The following is a 16,198-nucleotide window of genomic DNA, read 5'->3' as shown; positions in this document are numbered from 1 at the left end:
CCCTCTAGGTGGTCACAAAGCACCGAGCTGATCTCCTTGTGCTATGCGGCTGCTTCCCACTAGCTATCTATTTTACATTTGGTAGTGTATATATGTCCATGACACTCTCTCACCCTGTCACATCTCACCCCACCCCCTCCCCATATCCTCAAGTCCATTCTCTAGTAGGTCTGTGTCTTTATTCCCGTCTTGCCACTAGGTTCTTCATGGCCTTTTTTTTTTTTTTCCCTTAGATTCCGTATATATGTGTTAGCATACTGTATTTGTTTTTCTCTTTCTGACTTACTTCACTCTGTATGACAGACTCTAACTCCATCCACCTCATTACAAATACCTCCATTTCATTTCTTTTTATGGCTGAGTAATATTCCATTGTATATATGTGCCACATCTTCTTTATCCATTCATCTGTCGATGGACATTTAGGTTGCTTCCATGTCCTGGCTATTGTAAATAGAGCTGCAACGAACATTTTGGTACATGACTCTTTTTGAACTATGGTTTTCTCAGGGTATATGCCCAGTAGTGGGATTGCTGGATCGTATGGTAGTTCTATTTGTAGTTTTTTAAGGAACCTCCATACTGTTCTCCATAGTGGCTGTATCAATTTACATTCCCACCAACAGTGCAAGAGTGTTCCCTTTCCTCCACACCCTCTCCAGCATTTATTGTTTCTAGATTTTTTGATGATGGCCATTCTGACCGGTGTGAGATGATATCTCATTGTAGTTTTGATTTGCATTTCTCTAATGATTAATGATGTTGAGCATTCTTTCATGTGTCTGTAGGCCATCTGTATATCTTCTTTGGAGAAATGTCTATTTAGGTCTTCTGCCCATTTTTGGATTGGGTTGTTCGTTTTTTTGTTATTGAGCTGCATGAGCTGCTTGTAAATCTTGGAGATTAATCCTTTGTCAGTTGCTTCATTTGCAAATATTTTCTCCCATTCTGAGGGTTGTCTTTTGGTCTTGTTTATGGTTTCCTTTGCTGTGCAAAAGCTTTTAAGTTTCATTAGGTCCCATTTGTTTATTTGTGTTCTTATTTCCATTTCTCTGGGAGCTGGGTCAAAAAGAATCTTGCTGTGATGTATGTCATAGAGTGTTCTGCCTATGTGTTCCTCTAAGAGTTTGATAGTGTCTGGTCTTACACTTAGGTCTTTAATCCATTTTGAGTTTATTTTTGTGCATGGTGTCAGGGAGTGTTCTAATTTCATACTTTTACATGTATCTGTCCAATTTTCCCAGCACCACTTATTGAAGAGGCTGTCTTTTCTCCACTGTATATGCTTGCCTCCTTTATCAAAGATAAGGTGACCATATGTGCGTGGGTTTATCTCTGGGCTTTCTATCCTGTTCCATTGATCTATATTTCTGTTTTTGTGCCAGTACCAAACTGTCTTGATTACTGTAGCTTTGTAATATAGTCTGAAGTCAGGGAGCCTGATTCCCCCAGCTCCATTTTTCGTTCTCAAGATTGCTTTGGCTATTCGGGGTCTTTTGTGTTTCCATACAAATTGTGAAATTTTTTGTTCTAGTTCTGTGAAAAATGCCAGTGGTAGTTTGATAGGGATTGCATTGAATCTGTAGATTGCTTTGGGTAGTAGAGTCATTTTCACAATGTTGATTCTTCCAATCCAGGAACATGGTATATCTCTCCATCTATTTGTATCATCTTTAATTTCTTTCATCAGTGTCTTATAATTTTCTGCATACAGGTATTTTTGTCTCCTTAGGTAGGTTTATTCCTAGATATTTTATTCTTTTTGTTGCAATGGTAAATGTGAGTGTTTTCTTAATTTCACTTTCAGATTTTTCGTCATTAGTGTATAGAAATGCAAGAGATATCTGTGCATTAATTTTGTATCCTGCTACTTTACCAAATTCATTGATTAGCTCTAGGAGTTTTCTGGTAGCATCTTTAGGATTCTCTATGTATAGTATCATGTCATCTGCAAACAGTGACAGCTTTACTTCTTCTTTTCCGATTTGGATTCCTTTTATTTCTTTGTCTTCTCTGATTGCTGTGGCTAACACTTCCAAAACTATGTTGAATAATAGTGGTGAGAGTGGGCAACCTTGTCTTGTTCCTGATCTTAGTGGAAATGGTTTCAGTTTTTCACCATTGAGGACAATGTTGGCTGTGGGTTTGTCACATATGGCCTTTATTATGTTGAGGAAAGTTCCCTCTATGCCTACTTTCTGCAGGGCTTTTATCATAAATGGGTGTTGAATTTTGTCAAAAGCTTTCTCTGCATCTATTGAGATGATCATATGGTTTTTCTCCTTCAATTTGTTAATATGGTGTATCACATTGATTGATTTGCGTATATTGAAGAATCCTTGCATTCCTGGGATAAACCCCACTTGATCATGGTGTATGATCCTTTTAATGTGCTGTTGGATTCTGTTTGCAAGTATTTTGTTGAGGATTTTTGCATCTATGTTCATCAGTGATATTGGCCTGTAGTTTTCTTTCTTTGTGACATCTTTGTCTGGTTTTGGTATCAGGGTGATGGTGGCCTCATAGAATGAGTTTGGGAGTGTTCCTCCCTCTGCAATATTTTGGAAGAGTTTGAGAAGGACAGGTGTTAGCTCTTCTCTAAATGTTTGATAGAATTCACCTGTGAAGCCATCTGGTCCTGGGCTTTTGTTTGTTGGAAGGTTTTTAATCACAGTTTCAATTTCAGTGCTTGTGATTGGTCTGTTCATATTTTCTATTTCTTCCTGGTTCAGTCTCGGCAGTTTGTGCATTTCTAAGAATCTGTCCATTTCTTCCAGGTTGTCCATTTTATTGGCGTAGAGTTGCTTGTAGTAATCTCTCATGATCTTTTGTATTTCTGCAGTGTCAGTGGTTACTTCTCCTTTTTCATTTCTAATTCTATTGATTTGAGTCTTCTCCCTTTTTCTCTTGATGAGTCTGGCTAATGGTTTATCAATTTTGTTTATCTTCTCAAAGAACCAGCTTTTAGTTTTATTGATTTTTGCTATTGTTTCCTTCATTTCTTTTTCATTTATTTCTGACCTGATCTTTATGATTTCTTTCCTTCTGCTAGCTTTGGGGTTTTTTTGTTCTTCTTTCTCTAATTGCTTTAGGTGCAAGGTTAGGTTGTTTATTCGAGATGTTTCCTGTTTCTTGAGGTAGGCTTGTATTGCTATAAACTTCCCTCTTAGCACTGCTTTTGCTGCGTCCCATAGGTTTTGGGTCGTCGTATCTCCATTGTCATTTGTTTCTAGGTATTTTTTGATTTCCCCTTTGATTTCTTCAGTGATCACTTCGTTATTAAGTAGTGTATTGTGTAGCCTCCATGTGTTTGTATTTTTTACACATCTTTTCCTGTAATTGATATCTAGTCTCATAGCGTTGTGGTCGGAAAAGATACTTGATACGATTTCAATTTTCTTAAATTTACCAAGGCTTGATTTGTGACCCAAGATATGATCTATCCTGGAGAATGTTCCATGCGCACTTGAGAAAAATGTGTATTCTGTTGTTTTTGGGTGGAATGTCCTATAAATATCAATTAAGTCCATCTTGTTTAATGTATCATTTAAAGCTTGTGTTTCCTTATTTATTTTCATTTTGGATGATCTGTCCATTGGTGAAAGTGGGGTGTTAAAGTCCCCTACTATGATTGTGTTGCTGTCGATTTCCCCTTTTATGGCTGTTAGTATTTGCCTTATGTATTGAGGTGCTCCTATGTTGGGTGCATAAATATTTACAATTGTTATACCTTCCTCTTGGATCGATCCCTTGATCATTATATAGTGTCCTTCTTTGTCTCTTGTAATAGTCTTTATTTTAAAGTCTATTTTGTCTGATATGAGAATTGCTACTCCAGCTTTCTTTTGATTTCCATTTGCATGGAATATCTTTTTCCATCCCCTCACTTTCGGTCTGTATGTGTCTCTAGGTCTGAAGTGGGTCTCTTGTAGACAGCATATATATGGGTCTTGTTTTTGTATCCATTCAGCCAGCCTGTGTCTTTTGGTGGGAGCATTTAATCCATTTACATTCAAGGTAATTATCGATATGTATGTTCCTATTCCCATTTTCTTAAATGTTTTGGGTTTGTTATTGTAGGTGTTTTCCTTCTCTTGTGTTTCTTGCCTAGAGAAGTTCCTTTAGCATTTGTTGTAAAGCTGGTTTGGTGGTGCTGAACTCTCTCAGCTTTTGCTTGTCTGTAAAGGTTTTAATTTCTCCATCACATCTGAATGAGATCCTTGCTGGGTAAAGTAATCTTGGTTGTAGGTTTTTCTCCTTCATCACTTTAAGTATATCCTGCCACTCCCTTCTGGCTTGCAGAGTTTCTGCTGAAAGATCAGATGTTAACCTTATGGGGATTCCCTTGTGTGTTATTTGTTGTTTTTCCCTTGCTGCTTTTAATATGTTTTCTTTATATTTAATTTTTGACAGTTTGATTAATATGTGTCTTGGCGTGTTTCTCCTTGGGTTTATCCTGTATGGGACTCTCTGTGCTTCCAGGACTTGATTAACTATTTCCTTTCCCATATTAGGGAAGTTTTCAACTATAATCTCTTCAAATATTTTCTCAGTCCCTTTCTTTTTCTCTTCTTCTTCTGGGACCCCTATAATTCGAATGTTGGTGCGTTTAATGTTGTCCCAGAGGTCTCTGAGACTGTCCTCAGTTCTTTTCATTCTTTTTTCTTTATCCTGCTCTGCAGTAGTTATTTCCACCATTTTATCTTCCAGGTCACTTATCCTTTCTTCTGCCTCAGTTATTCTGCTATTGATCCCATCTAGAGTATTTTTAATTTCATTTATTGTGTTTTTCATCGTTGCTTGGTTCCTCTTTAGTTCTTCTACATCCTTGTTAAATGTTTCTTGCATTTTGTCTATTCTATTTCCAAGATTTTGGATCATCTTTACTATCATTATTCTGAATTCTTTTTCAGATAGACTACCTATTTCCTCTTCATTTGTTAGGTCTGGTGTGTTTTGACCCTGCTCCTTCATCTGCTGTGTGTTTTTCTGTCGTCTCATTTTGCTTATCTTACTGTGTTTGGGGTCTCCTTTTCACAGGCTGCAGGTTCGTAGTTCCCGTTGTTTTTGGTATCTGTCCCCAGTGGGTAAGGTTGGTTCAGTGGGTTGTGTAGGCTTCCTGGTGGAGGGGACTATTGCCTGTGTTCTGGTGGATGAGGCTGGATCTTGTCTTTCTGGTGGGCACGTCCACGTCTGGTGGTGTGTTTTGGGGTGTCTGTGGCCTTATGATTTTAGGCAGCCTCCCTGCTAATGGATGGGGCTGTGTTCCTGTCTTGCTAGTTGTTTGGCATAGGGTGTTCAGCACTGTAGCTTGCTGGTCGTTGAGTGAAGCTGGTTCTTGATGTTGAGATGGAGATCTCTGAGAAATTTTTGCCGTTTGGTATTACGTGGAGCTGGTAGGTCTCTTGTGGACCAGTGTCCTGAAGTTGGCTCTCCCACCTCAGAGGCACAGCCCTGATGCCTGGCTGGAGCACCAAGAGCCTTTCATCCACACAGCTTGTTATATTTTGGTGAATAACAGGCCCATTGGTAAATGCAGTCCTATCCGAAGGAAATGCCATACACTCCTTAACTTAGTTCTATGATCCTTTATTTCCTTGGCGCTTGTCCTATTTTACTTGCTCATAGGGTGCCGCGTCCGCAGGCCGCTCACCCAGGACTTCAGACCAGAGTTCCTCGTGCGAAAGGTCGGTGCTGACAGCTCAGCTCCGCGCCGGGTACGGAAGCTGCGCACAACACTCCAATAATTTGAATTTTTAGTTCATGTTTTTAGGCACACAATGTATAAAGATGTAATTTTGTGACATCAACAACTGAAAAAGGTAGAGATGAAACTGTAAAGAAGCAGAGTTTTTGTCTGTTGTTGAAGCTAAACTAGTATAAATTCAAATTAGAGTATTATAATTTTAGGATGTTAAATGTAATCCTCATGATAACCACAAAGAAAATGCCTATAGAGTATACACATAAGAAAATAAGAAAGGAACTTAAACATTTCACTACAAAAAAAATCAACTAAACACAAAAGAAGACAGTAATACAGGAAATGAGGCTCAAAAAGCTCTAAGGCACATAGGAAACAAACAGCACAATACCAGAAATAAGTCCTTCCTAATCAGTAATTACTACAAACATCAATGAATTAAACACTCCAATCAAAAGACAGAGATTGGCAGAATGAATAAAAACACATGATCCAATTATATGCTGTCTACACAAGACTCATTTGAGATCCAAAAACACAAACAGGCTGAAATGAAAAGGATTGAAAAAAATATTCCATGCAAACAGTAACCAAAAAAAGAGCCAAAGTGGCTACACTAGTATCAGACAAAAATAAGATTTTAAATAAAAAATGTTACAAGAAACAAAAAAGGACAGTATATTTTAATAAAAGGTTCAACACAGCAAGAAGATACAATTATAAATATTTACATATATAATGACAAGTCATGAAAACATATGGAGCAAAAACTAAGAAATGAAGGGAGAAACAGACAGTTCTACAATAACAGTTGGAGACTTCAATACCCTACTCACAATAATGAACAAAATAACGAGACATAAGTATGGAAACAGAGAACTTAACACAATAAACCAAGTAGATCTAACAGACATATACAGAACACTACCCAACAACAGGAGAATACACATTCTTCTCAAGTGCATGCACATGGGATGTTTTCCAGGAGAGATGACATATTAGGCCACAAATTAAGACTCAATAGATTTTAAAAGATAGATATACCAAGTATCTTCTCTAACCACAACACAATGAAGTTACAAATCAATAACAAAAAAGAAAAACGAAAAATTTACAAAATTGTGGAAGTTAACACAATTTTAGACAACTGATGGATCAAAGAAGAAATCACAGAGAAATTAGAAAATACTTAGAGACAAATGAAAACAAAAACACAACATACTAAAACATGAGATGCAGCGAAAGCTAAGCTAATTTCCCACTAAGGGGGAAATTTACAGTTTTAAACACATCAAAAAAAACCCCCAAAACATCAAATCAACAACCTAACTTTAAAACCTCAGGAACTAGAAAAAAGACAAATAAACTAAACCCAAACCTAGCAGAAGGAAGTAAATAATAAAGGTTTGAGCAAAGAGAAATTAAACAGAGAACAGAAAAACAATAGAGGAAAATCAATCAAGCCAAAAGTTGGTTCTCCGAAAAGATCAACAAAATTGACAAAACTTCAGCTAGACAGACTACGGAAAAAGAGAGGGACTTCCCTGGTGGTGCAGTGGTTAAGAATACGCCTGCCAAAGAAGGGAACATTGGTTCAATCCCTGGTCCGGGAAGATCCCATATGTCGTGGAGCAACTAAGCCCGTGTGCCACAACTACTGAGCCTGCGTTCTAGAGCCTGCGGGACACAGCTACTGAGCCCGTGTGCCGCAACTACTGAAGCCTGCACGACTAGAGCCCATGCTCTGCAAAAAGAGAAGCCACCGCAATGAGAAGCCTGTGCACCGCAACAAAGAGTAACCCCTGCTCACCGCAACTAGAGAAAGCCCCACGCAGCAACGAAGACCCAACACAGCCAAAGATAAACAAAACTGAAAAAAAAGAAAAAAGAGATAAGCCTCAAATCACTATATTCAGAAATGAAAATGGGGACATTACTACTGATTCTAAAGAAATAAAAAGAACTATAAGAGAAAATTATGAACTGTACACCAACAAATTGGATAACCTAGATGAAAAGGACAAGTTCCTAGAAACACAAAACCTATTAAGACTAAATCACAAAGAAATAGAAAATCTGAATAGACCTATAACTTGTAAAGAGATTGTATCAGTAATCAAAAATCTCCCAACAAATAAAAGCCCTGGACCTTATGACTTCACTGGTAAATTTTACCAAACATTTAAAGAACTAATACCATTCCTTCTCAAACTTTTCCAAAAAATTGAAGAGGAAGAAACACTTCCTCACTGATTCTATGAGGCCAGCATTACCCTGATACCAAAGCCAACAAGTGTTGGCAAGGATGGGGAGAAACTGGAACCCCTGTGTACTATTGGTGGGAATATAAAATGGTACAGCCACTGTGGAAAACAGTGTGGTAGTTCCTCAAAAAATTTAAAATAGAATTACCATATCATGCAGCAATTCCACTTCTGGATATATATCCAAAATAACTGAAAGGAAGATCTTTTTTTTTTAATTGAAGTACAGCTGATTCACAATGTCATGTTAGTTTCAGGTGTACAGCACAGTGATTCAGTCACATATATACATATGTATATAATATATATTCTTTTTCAGATTATTTTCCCTTATAGGTCATTATAAAATACTGAATATAGTTCCCTGTGCTATACAGTAGGTCCTTGTTGGTTATCTATATGTTAATCCCAACCTCCTAATTTATCCCTCCCCCCCTCATTTCCCCTTTGGTAACCATAAGTTTGTTTTCTATGTCTGTGACTCTGAAAGCAAGGTCTTGAAGAGATATTTATACACCCATGTTCATAACAGCTCTAATCACGACAGCTAAAACGTGGAAGCAACCCAAGTGTCCACAGACAAATAAACCGATAAGCAAAATGTGGTATATACATACAATGAAATATTATTCTGCCTTAAAAAGGAAATTCTGCAATATGCTATAATGTGGAGGACCTTGAGAACATTAAAGATGTTATGCTAAGTGAAATCAGCCAGTCAAAAAAAGATAAACTGTATGATTCAATATATGAGGTACAAGTAGTGAAAATCATAAAGATAGAAAGTATAATGATGGTTGCCAAGGGCTGTGGGGAGAGGAGAATGGGGGCCTTGTTTAATGGGTACAGAGTTTCAGTTTTACAAGATGAAAAGAGTCATAGGAATGGATGGTGGTGATGATGGCATAACAATGTGAATGTAAATAATACCACTGAAACATGCACTTAAAAATAATTAAGATGGTAAATTTTATGCTATGTGTATTTTATCACATTAAAAAAAAATCTAATTTGAGAATAATTCAATAGCACATGACTTTCAGGATGTGGAATGCACTATCTCCAAAAAGAGAGGCTATGAGCTAAAAATTTTAAGTTTAAAGACTATCCGATGATGCAAAGCAAAAATAGAGGGTATTTTGACTGAAATAGGTTCATCCTAGATTTTGAGGTCAGATCATGGTTCCACCATTTACCAACTGAGTAACCTTGGGCAAATGACAATCTGCTTAAACTTTAGTTATCTCCTCTGTGAAACAGAGAAACCACTTACCTTACAGAAATATTCTGGGGGTTAGAGATACGGTGTTGCTAAACACATACACTTGCATTATAAAAATCTCATTTTATTTGCATTTTCACATCGAATTTACTAGTATTTACATAAAGTCAAACTTACTCATTATCAAAGCATATTTGATGACTATTCACACCACCAATAGTTCTATGCTACAATCCTATTTTAGTGACAGAAACAAAGAGACTTTAAGTTAAAATCCGTGATTATACCACTTACTGGCTTTTTTTTTTTTTTTGAAGGCTTTGCTAACCTCAATTTCTTTACCTGTAAACAGATATACCTATCTACTTCATAAGACTATTCTGAGAATTATATCAAACTCAATAATAGATTTACAAGTGCTTATGAAAGTATGACCCATGTTGCAAATACTGGTATTATTAGCGTGGAAGCTTCACTTACTATGCAGTTTCTGAAAATGATAAATACCTTAACTAGTCTTTTCCTGTATTACCTTTATTGTTAATTGCATCTACTATTTCCAGCTTTTGACAAGAACCAAAATGGTCAATGTAAGACTACAGATTATAGTTATTAATATCCTTTTTTTTTTTTTTTTTTGGCTGTGCCACGCAGCATACAAGATCTTAGGTTCCCCAACCAGGGATTGAACCTGTGCCCCCTGCATTGGGAGCACGGAGTCTTAACCACTGTACCTCCAGGGAAGTCCCAATAGTTATTAATATCTTCTTAAAGTTACTGTGGTGGACACATGATGGTGACCCCCAATGAGTCATGCCTTCATATAATCCCGTTGAGTATGAGAAGAACCTGTGACTTGCTTCTAACTGGCAGAATATGGAAAGGTGATGAACTGTCACTCTCTTGATTATGTTACATTATATAAGGTTGTGTGAGAGCCTCTCCTGCAAGCCTTGAAGAAGCTAAGTGCCATGGAGACAGCCACGTAGCAGGAAACTACAGGCAATCTCTAGGACCTGAGGGAGGCCTCCACCTGACTGTCAGTAAAAAGTTAGGGTCCTCAGTCACACAACTGCAAAGAAATTCTCCCAACAACTGAAATGAGTTTGGAAGTAGATTTTTTCCATAGTTAAGCATCCATAGGATAACAAAGACTGGCCCACACCCTGACTGGAGCTTTTGTGAGATCCTGAGCAGAGGACCCAGATAAGCCAGACTCCTTACTCAAAGAAACCGAAAGATAATAAATGTGTGTTGTTTTAAGCCACTAAGTTAATGGTAGTCTGTTAAACAGAGTAGAGAACTAATACAGACACCTTCTGTCAGGTCTAAAATTCTATCTGAGGAAAGCATGTATAGATGTTCTAATAGGCAGCAATCACTCTAATATCTTTTAAGTTCACATTTCTGATGCAGAATAAACAATGAACAGATGGAACAAATAGAAAACAAATACCCCAATTTGTAGTTGAAAGCCTCTTCAGTAAACAGTCAGATAGTAAGTATTTCAGGCTTCACAGACGGTAAATCTCTATCACAACTACTCAACTTTGCCAATGTAGCACAAAAGCAACCACAGACAATAGTAAATAAATGAGCATAGATGTATTTCAGTAAAAATTTATAAAAACAGTTGGTGTCATTTGACCCTTGGGTCACAGTTTGCCAAAACCTGAGAAGGATGGCTGATTTAAACCCAACTATGTCAATAATCATGTTAAATATAAGTGGTCTAAACACCCCCAACTAAAAGGCAGAGACTCAGGAATACTACTCAGCAATAAAAAAGAGTAAGGCATTGAAACATATAACATTATGCTGCATGAAAAAAAAACCAGTCTCAAAAGGTTACATACTATATGATTCCATTTATGTAACAATCTTGAAATGATAAAATTATAGAGATGGAGAGAAGATTAGTGGCTGCCAGGGGCTAGGGAAAGATGAAGGAAGAGGAGTGGCTGGGGCTGTAAATGGGTACCACTAAAGATATTTACGATAGAACTATACTATATCTTGACTGTGGTAGTGGTCACATGAATTTACGCATGTGATAACATATACATTCATAAATTAGTGCATGTAAAAACAGGAGAAATCTGAATAAGGTAAGCAGACTATATTAATGTCAATTCCTTGGTTGTGATATTGTTCTAAAGTTATGCAAGATATTAGCATTGAGGGAAACTGGGTGAAGGATATACAAGATCTATTATTTCTTATGACTGCATGTGAATCTACAATTACCTCAAATAAAGGCTAAAAAAAAAAAAAACGACAGACTGGGTAAGAAAAAGTGGGGGGAAAAAAAAAAGTGAGACCCAACTATAAGTTGCCTACAAGAAAAGAGCCACTTCAAGTATAAAGATACAAGAGTAAGTTAAAAGGATAGAAACAGATATACCATGCTAATAGTAATGCTAATAGTAATAGTAAAGAAAATGGAAGTGGCTGCATTATCAAACACAAACTTCAGAGCAAAGAAAATTACTGGTGATAAAAAAAGACACTATATAAAACATAGATATCCACATGCAAAAGAATAAAGTTTGACTCTTACCTTACACCATACACAAAAATTAACCCAAAGTATATTAAAGATCTAAATGTGAGACCTGAAACTGTAAAACTCCTAGAAGAAAACATGGGGAAAACACTTTATGACACTGGATTTGGCAATGATTTCTTGGATATATGACCAAAAGCACCAGCAACAAAAGAAAAAAAATAGACAAACGGGACTATATCAAACTTTAAAACTTCTGTGCAGCAAAGGAAACAATCAACAGGGTAAAAAGGCAACCCACAGAATGGCAGAACATATTTGCAAACCACAGACCTGATGAGGGGTTAATATCCATAATAAACTCCTATAACTCACAATAAAAAACTGATAATCCAATTAAAAATGGGCAAAGAACTTGAATAAACATTTCTCCAAAGAAATACAAATGGCCAATAAACATATGAAAAGGTGCTTAACATCACTAATCATTAGGGAAATGCAAATCAAAATCACAATGAGATACCACCTCACACTTTCAAAACAAACAGAAAATAACAAATGCTGGCCAAGATGTGGAGAAACTGGACTCCTTACGCACTGTTGCTGGGAATATTAATACAGTACAGATAGAACGTAAACAGTATGACAGTTCTGCAAAAATCTAAAATAGAATTACCACATCATGCAGCAATCCCACTTCTGTGTATATATACAAAAGAACTGAAAACAGGACCTAGAAGAACAGGACCTATATTCGCATAACCATGTTCACTGCAGCATTATTCACAATAACCAAGAGGTAGAAGCAACCTAAATGCCCACCAATGGATGAATGGATAAAGAAAAAGTGGTATACACATAGAATGAGTATTATTCATAGAATGAGTCTTATTCAGTCTTAAAAAAAAAAGAAGAAAATTGTTATATGCCACAACACAGATGGACCTTGAGGACATTTATGCTAAGTGAAATAAGGCCGTCACAAAAAAGACAAATACTGCATGAATCCACTTATATGAGGTATCAAAACTAGTCATATTCTTAGAAAAAAATAAAATGGTGGTTACCAGAGGCTGAGGGGTGGGGAAAAAGAAGAGTTGTCGTTCAATGGGTATAAGCATTTCAGTTTTGCACAATGCAAACACAGTTAACACTAATGTACTGTACATTTAAAAATGGTTTAGATGGGAAATTTTACGTTGTGAGTTTTTTACCGCAATAAAAAAAAAAAAAAGACACTACATACATAAAAGGGTCAATTCACCAAAAAGATATAATAATTTTAAGTGGTGGAGTCAGGGCTCAAACCTAGCCAGCAGGACTCCAAGTGTCTGTGCTGTTAACCCCTGCACTACTGTTCAGAGCATACTGCAAGTGAAACAGAATTACAGAACAAAAATGCATGAAAAATCAAAGTCTAATTCTCCCTTGTAAAACCAGCTATTTTTTCTAATTCCTCTGCTTTTGCAAGTGGCAACGCCATTTTTTCAGTTGCCCTAATTCAAATCCTGAGCCAATCTGACTCCTTTTTCGACTTACATAACCCATCAGTTTTAATTCCCCTGATTTCTACTTGGGAAAAATCTCTCTCCTATTCATCTCTTTCTTCCTACTCTCATTGAACTCTACTCTCTTTCACTGTACTCTAATTCCTATCTTCCATTAACCAATCACCATGCCCCTCTGTCCCATCCCTAAACATCTATCAAGGGCAAGGCTGCAAGATTTATCTAGCTCTAAGTGTCACTTCCAAACTGCTTAATGTTATGTATTTCAACAGCTTATCCAGGCATTCAAGGCTCTCCTTGCTCTGACTCCAGCCTACCTACCAATCTTTTGCTCCATTAATTTTTGACATAAAGTAGGGAAAAGGAGGGGAAAGACTATTTACTAAACCACTATGTGTCACATATTTTTCCAGAAATCTTACATATACAGTTGTCCCTCAGTATCCACGGGGGATTGGTTCCAGGACTCCCCTCAAATACCAAAACCCAACGATGCTCAAGTCTCTTATACAAAATGGCATAATACAGTTGGCCCTCACTTTCCACAGATGCAGAACCTGCAGATACAGAGGGCAGACTGTACTCTGTCATTTAAGCATCACAACTACATTATAGATGGCCTAAACATCCCTGACTTGCCCTGTCACACAGGTAGAAAATGGTGGAAGGGACTTCCCTGGTGGTGCAGTGGTTAAGAATCCGCCTGCCAATGCAGGGAACACGAGTTCGAGCCCTGGTCCAGGAAGATCCCACATGATGCAGAGCAACTAAGCCCGTGTGCCACAACTACTGAAGCCCGCACACCTAGAGCCCGTGCTCCACAACGAGAAGCCACCGCAATGAGAAGCACACGCACTGCAACGAAGAGTAGCCCCCGCTCTCCGCAACTAGAGAAAGCCCACATGCAGCAACAAAGACCCAATGAAGCCAAAAATAAATAAATAAAATAAATTTATTAAAAAAAAAATGGTGGGAGCTAGGGTTTCAATTCAGTTCTGATTAAGCCCATTCTTCTTCTACTATATCACAGACTTCACTATTCCTTTTTCCTCAAGTTTATGTACAAGTCCTCAAGCTGTTCCTCATGGGGCAATGATGTGAAAGCCTAGCTTATTAAGTAATGCTTCTTTCATGAAGTCTTCTCTAATTCTTCCAATGGGATGTGATCTCCCTTCTATGAACACAAATAGTACTTTGACTTCTCTAATTCATTCATTTTTCTTCCCCTTGTGTTTTAGACATATCTGCTTAATACAGTGTGAACTCTTTGAAAAGATTATGTCTCAAAAACATCTACGTATCTTACCTTATGTCAAACTACTCTAGCTTCTGTCTAGTAAAAGGCTTTATTATGGTCATAAAATTATTTCCTTTGTCAGAGGACTGCTCTCTAAAAAGGGCATTAACAAATATTCATTTTGATAAAATTACTTTTACATTTGACATCAAATTTGGGCAAGACACAACAGCTCAAAAACTTTCTATACTAAATTCTTTGAAAATGGTCTATTTAAAGAATGCAATGTTTTCAACTTTTTAAAAAGTCTATTATATAAAATAGAACAGGAAGACAGGAGCAGGAAAAAAATATTTACCCTAAGACACTCACTCTATAGTACTTAGCCGAGGGACTTCCCTGGCGGTCCAGTGGTTAAGACTTTGCCTTCCAATGCAGGGGGTGCAGGTTCAATCCTTGACTGGGGAGTTAAGATCCCACATGCCTTGCGACCAAAAAACCAAAACATAAAAAACAGAAGCATTACTGTAACAAATTCAGTAAAGATGTTAAAAAAAAAAAAAGATAACATCCTAGTAAGAACTGACTGTGGGGCTTATAAAGACTGCATATTAATAATGAGTGCAAGTGTAACTCCACCTAAACTCTAACCCAGAATTTTTTTTAATGTATCTAAGATTCTGACTCCTAGGAAGAAAAAAAGATGATACTCCTTCTTCCCCCAATATATTAAGAGATTAAAAACACCAGAAAAAAAGAGAGATGGTCCATGGAAGTTTGTTTCTATCATACCCTGGCACATTATGGCACTGAGGCAGACAGGAAGTTGAGGCCATTTTTATTGTTCCTCTAAGAGCCAGTAAAGTCATATCAACCAACAAAATAGGAAGTTCTGAAGAAAAAAATACTTCAAACAGAAGAAGATAGGTTTTACTGGTTCACTGCAGGAAATACACAACAAAAATAGTGTACTTTTACACGTAAACACAACAATTTACAATGAATCACAGAAAAGAGGCCTTACAGCAAAAGCATAAAGGTACTACTATGTTAAATCAGCCCACTTTATTCTCTATTTTCAAACTTCTTTGTATTTATAATCTGACATTATAGCATGTACTATCAAGATGAAATACTATTATGCAGAATACTGTATTAACTCATACTGTATTATCCTCAGAAAGGTCTTTACAGGCAAAGAGTGACTTTTATACTAAATATTAATCAGAAGAGTACTAAGTAGAAAGAATTCCAAATGGCACTTTGACTGAAAACACCTCTAAAATAAACTCAGTGCTATATAGTTACTGATGCAGTACTTACTATAGGCAGCAATAGTGCTATTAGACTCATTCTTCTTTAAAATAACCTTAGTTTGTACTCTTTACAATTCAGTTATAGAAGAAGATTTTAAATGATACAAAATATATTTTATAGCAGTTTCTGATTAATTTTAGAGCTATATCTGAAAGTTGACAGAGAATGTGTGTGTATTTACCAAACTTAACTCGTGTGGATTTGTGAAATAAGATAGTAAACCCCACCTTACGTTGTATAGAGGAAAACATGACTGCATGTAATTCTCCACACACTTCATGCTATTTCATACCTCTCTGCCTCTGTTCAGGCTATCTTCTCATTCTGAAATGCCCTTTACCAACTCCCAGTCTTATCAACTGACTCTTACTCATTTGTTAAGACTCGCCTGAGGTTCATTTGCTCAAAAAGGCCAGCCCTGAATATCTCCCTTATTCCTA

General features: G+C 36.9%; 1 protein-coding gene across 6 annotated transcripts in view; it reads right to left on the bottom strand.

Moving 5' to 3' along the window:
- Window positions 1–16,198, bottom strand: part of KLHL8 (kelch like family member 8) — a 53,519-nt gene that overhangs the window by 27,056 nt on the left and 10,265 nt on the right. For 3 of the 6 annotated variants that reach the window (XM_059922661.1, XM_059922658.1, XM_059922663.1), the window contains one exon: window positions 14,814–14,925. The exons of 2 other annotated variants lie outside the window; for them this stretch is intronic. The gene's annotated coding sequence lies outside the window, so the exon portion shown is untranslated. Of the gene's footprint in view, window positions 1–14,799; window positions 14,926–16,198 lie in introns of all 6 variants that reach the window. One more of the 6 variants, XM_059922660.1, reaches the window with a different exon arrangement.

Source organism: Balaenoptera ricei, chromosome 5 (assembly GCF_028023285.1).
Source record: "Balaenoptera ricei isolate mBalRic1 chromosome 5, mBalRic1.hap2, whole genome shotgun sequence".
NCBI classification, from domain to species: domain Eukaryota; kingdom Metazoa; phylum Chordata; class Mammalia; order Artiodactyla; family Balaenopteridae; genus Balaenoptera; species Balaenoptera ricei.
This window is presented reverse-complemented; position numbering and strand designations above follow the sequence as displayed.